Source organism: Mustela nigripes, chromosome 7, assembly GCF_022355385.1.
Source record: "Mustela nigripes isolate SB6536 chromosome 7, MUSNIG.SB6536, whole genome shotgun sequence".
NCBI lineage: Eukaryota > Metazoa > Chordata > Mammalia > Carnivora > Mustelidae > Mustela > Mustela nigripes.
The window spans coordinates 90077655-90082966 of NC_081563.1; positions in this window are offsets into that span (position 1 = coordinate 90077655).

Sequence of the window (5312 nt, forward strand, 5' to 3'; positions counted from 1 at the left end):
TCTCTCACATACCCACACACCCCACCACATCCCACACAGAACTTCCACGCTGACCCCGCGTGGGCTTCGCCCCGGTTTAGCCTCTGGAGCGATGTCCCTCAGCGGAACAGACTTTTAAAAGTCCTGATTTTGTGCGCGGTTGCTCCGCCGCTTGCCGGGAGCCGGCCCCTCCCCCCGGGGTCTATCTTCCCGTCGCTTTGGATTCACTTCTCCGCCGGTCCTACCTTTCAGAAAGTGGTTGTTTTTCTGTTTCCAGAATTGCTGTTCTTCTTCTCTTCGATCTGCCGATGGATTTTCAGGTGTTTGCAATCTTTAGATAAGCTATCTAGCTGATCTCCGGCTAGCTGAAGCAGTCTCAGCTTGCTACTTCTCCGCCATCTTGACCGTCAACCTAGTATGTGTCTGTTTCAGTTATTTTTTGATCTCCTGGTTGATCCAAACATTTTTAGGCAAGGTGGTCTTTAGCTTCCAGGTGTTTGAGTTCCTTCTGAACTTTTCCTTGTGATTGAGCTCCAGTTTTAAAGCATTGTGATCTGAGAATATGCAGGGAATAATCTCAGTCTTTTGGTATTGGTTGAGTCCTGATTTGTGACCTAGTAGTGGTCTATTCTGGAGAAGGTTCCATGTGCACTTGAGAAAAACGAGTATTCTGTTGTTTTAGGGTGGAATGTTCTGTATATATCTATGAGGTCCATCTGGTGCAATGTGTCATTCAATGCTCTTGTTTCTTTATTGATTTTCTGCTTCGATGATCTGTCTATTTCTGAGAGAGGCATGTTAAGATCTCCTACTATTAATGTATTCATATCAATAAGACTCTTTATCTTGATTAATAGTTTTCTTATGTAATTGGCTGTTCCCATATTGGGGGCATAGATATTTACAATTGTTAGATCATCTTGGTTGATAGCCCCCTAAGAATTATGTAGTGTCCTTTTGTATCTCTGACTACAGTCTTTAGTTTAAAATCTGATTTATCTGATATGAGAATCGCTACCATGGCCTTCTTTTGAGGCCCATTGGCATGAAAGATGCTTCTCCATCCCTTCACTTTCAGTCTGGATTTATCTTTAGGTTCAAAATGGGTCTCTTGTAGACAACATATGGATGGGTCCTGTCGTTTTATCTAATCTGCAACCCTGTGTTGTTTTATGGGCACATTTAGGCCATTCACATTGAGAGTGATTATTGATACATACATTTTTATTGACATCGTGTTACCTTTGAAGGCTTTCTTTCTGTAGATTGTCTCTATATTTCTGTTCAATGCTATTCTTAGGATTTTTCCTCTTTTATAGAACCCCCTCTTAATATTTACTGCAGTGTCAGCTTGGTGGTTGCACAGTCTTTTAAGTCTTTCTGGTCTTGGAAACTCTTTATCTTTCCATCCATTTTGAATGTCAGTCTTGCTGGATAAAGTGTTTTTGGCTGCATATTCTTCTCATTTAGTGCCTTTAATATATCTTGCCAGCCCTTTCTCGATTGCCAGGTCTCTGTGGACAAGTCTGAGGTTATTCTGATGGGCTTTCCTCTGTAAGTAAGGAGCCTCTTTGTCCTAGCAGCTTTCAAGAGATTGTATCTACAATTATGATTCCTCAATTTGACTATCAGGTGTCGTGATGTTTTTTTGGAATCTATAATCTTGTGTGGAGACCATTCAGCCTCTAGTACATGAACGCTGGTTCCATTCACGAGATTGGGAATATTTTCATGAAGAACGTGTTCCATTATATCTTCTAGACTTCTTTCTTTCTCCTCCCCTTCAGGGATTCCAATAATTCTGACGTTGGAGCATTTCATGGCATCATTTATTTCCCTGATTCTGTTTTTGTGGTTTCTAAGCTGTTTGTTCCAGGCTTCCTCCTGATCTTTTCTCTCTATCTATTTGTCCTCCAGATCACTAATTCTATCTTCTGTCTCAGTTACCCTAGCTTTTAGAGAATTTAGATTAGTTTGGAACTCATTGAGAGCATTGTGAACCTCATCCCTGGTGGCTTTCAGCTTTGTCCTAACATTGTGAACATCATCCCTGGTCGCTTTCAGTTATGCCCTAATCAATTCTATTTGGTCATCCATGGCTTTCTCCAACCTAGCTATTGCCTGGATAATTGTTAGCCTAAATTCTCTTTCCAACATATTGTCTATGTTGATAGCCATTAGCTCTGTTGCAGAAGGCCCATCCTCTGTATTTTTCTTCTGTTGGGCATTACTCCTCCTAATCATTTTGGTGAGAGATGACTCAATGGATGTAGCTGGATGTATCAACCGTCGTGCAGTCAGGGTGCACCCTGGAACACTTCTGAGCAATCAGGATTCCCTACCCAAATGAGAGAAAAAAGAAAAAAAGAGAGAGAGAGACAGGAAAAAAAGGAAAGATAAAAGAGAAGGTTCAGCCCAAATGGGCCCCAAGGTAAGATTGATGAAGTATACAAACAAAAACAGACAAACAAAAAGACTGATAAATGTATATGACAAGAGAAAAAAAAATATATATAGGCAAATAAAGGAAGAACCTCATCAAAAAGAACCCCAAGTATAAGATTTATATACTATCAGGACAAACACAAAAACACAGAAACACTGGCAGAAGAAAAAGATGGGAGAGTGCTTATAAATTCTCAGTGTGGGCGAGGAAGGTTGTTTTGATTCTTGCTGGATGTATCTTGATATCTTTGTTAAAGGACTTAACTTTCCTAAGACAAATGGGGATTAAAAATTGGTTTACCTATAGGGGTATCATTGATTGGGGAAAGGGGATTACCTTGAAGTTTAACTCTATATGAATATTAGAAAATAAAAATAAAAAAGGAATAAGCTAGACTAAACTAAACTAAAATTTAAAAAGAGAAATGCAAAAAAAAAAAAAAAACACAGGTGTATGTATCAAAAGTTCAGGTTAGAAGGTTATTATGGAATTTGATGTACTGGACATCTCACTGTGATGGTAAATAGGCTAAAAAAAATATCTATGTATATAAAAAAAATGAGCCAGAATAGTGGGAACGAGTTAAAAATAAAAGTTGTCCTATGAAGTAGTGGTGGTTGTTCTCTTGTAGTCTTTTTTTTTTCTTTCCTGGTTGATTTTCTGGGGGAGAGGCCTGCCACGTGGGTTTTCAGTCAATGATGTTCCCTGAGTTAAGTCCTCCCACCTCCCGCAAGGGGGTGGGCTCTGAGGAAACCGGTTTTTTCAGGCTCTTGTTCTCTGGAGGTTTTGTGTTTGTTCACTTTTTTTTCTCTCACCTTGACCGCTTTTGATGGTTTTTGTAGATTTATAGGAAAGAAAACTGCACCCTGACCTCCCTCTCAGAAAGAAGCCTCAGTCTGGTCTCCTGTGGGTGCTGCAGAGCCCATATAAATTCCCACTTGGCCACTGGCAGAGCAGGTTCTGAGTCGCAGTCCCTGGGGACGCAGGACCTTCTGCTTGTATCCAAAACCATGGCAGCGGTGGCTGTCTAGGCAGCTCCAGACCACCAGAGAGGTTCCAAGTAGTGATTGCACACTGAAGATTTTCCTGCTGGCCCAGGCTGGGAATGCCTGGTCTTTCTGGGTCTAAGAGCACCAGGCTTGCACACGCCTCTCTCAGGGGAGGGTGTGGGTCATGCATGTGTCTCAGGCTCTGATAGCATGGCTCAGCTTTCTGCCATTTGGCTAGGCTCCCAGCCCCTCACAGGAGCTGGACCCCATGCATTCTCGTGCACGCTGGTGGCTCAGGGACCAAGACCTGGTTTCTCCGCTGCACTCTCTCTGGCTCAGCACCAGGGGAGTCTGTCCTGGGTCCGGGAACTTAAGCCTCTGTCCCTAGCCACCCTGATACCCACAATTTCCCCCCACAATCCTTTGCTCTTTTGGAGTGCTTTCAACCAGTCTCCAAGTTAATGCTGGTCCCCAGATGCAGGGCACTCTCATATTAGGGGTATTACTTTCCAATCTGTCACCTCTGGTGGCTCCCTCACCCTTTTGTTTGTCTTCCAATATCAGTCCAATGTTCCCACTCCGCTTTACCTGCCCACTGGCATCTTCTGCCCCTGTAGAGATCCAGATGTGTATAATTCTAATCTCAGGCTGATTTCATGGGTGATTGGAGTTCTTTGGTAGGTAATCAGCTCACTTTAGTGTACAGGTTGAAACAGTGCCTCCTCATACTTCCCCGCCATCTTGTCTTCCCCACTCTCCAACTCTTTGGACCTGACTTTCCAGCCCCTCTGACTGGGAAGCACAGGCCAGGTAGCACTCGACAAGGCTGTTGAAAATGCAAACTGAGAAATCTGGGGAGAAATAAAACTATGAATTTATATATGTGAAAAGCACCATTTGGGGAAAATTTCTTAAGATGTATTAATTGAGCAACAGCTAGTTAGCTTTTCTGGAAAATGAATCAAACCTGAATGACCTCCATTGTACATTGTAATAAAAAAGCCTCTCTTGGGCGCCTGGGTGGCTCAGTGGGTTAAGCCGCTGCCTTCGGCTCAGGTCATGATCTCAGGGTCCTGGGATCGAGTCCCGCATCGGGCTCTCTGCTCAGCAGGGAGCCTGCTTCCCTCTCTCTCTCTCTGCCTGCCTCTCCATCTGCTTGTGATTTCTCTCTGTCAAATAAATAAATAAAATCTTTAAAAAAAAAAAAAAAAGCCTCTCTTTAGTATGCTAACATTGGCCTTTCTTTCTAATTCCTGCTTTTTAATAAAAATAAATACATTCATATTCACCTTATATTATTTTCTTTCACATTCCTTATGTACTATAGAATTTGGTTTCCAAGGTCTGTTTTCATTGTATATGAACTGGCATAAATTGCCCTAGTGCCAACATGTCAGCAGCCTTTAGTGACCCTGTTTGACATGAAACTACACTTCTCGATGTGGACTGCATGACACGGGGGACTCCTAAGAGCAGTCATTTGACTCCATAGCATTACTGTGACAATATGAGAGCACTAGGCATTCTCAGAGACACATGGAGGCTATAAGCTGGAACAACGTGTACTGGAAGAAATCCTCAGTAAATATTTATTAAGATCAATGGTTACATGCAATGTGCTGATGGCAGCTTTTTTTTTCAGACTTAAAATTAAGATTAATTGTATAATTGATGTATTAGGACCTCCTCTCTGCTTTTAAAGCACAGGACAGTTGTTCCCCCGGCCATATGACTTACACATCTTGTTAGTTGCCAGACATTGCATCATAACACTTATACTTTTATTTAACCTATGGCAGTCTGTTATACTCCTGGTGACAGTGATGTGACCCACAGAAAGGTACTGGATATGGGCCCAGATCAGTTGTGGTGAGTCATTTGACCTCTAATTAGGTGGC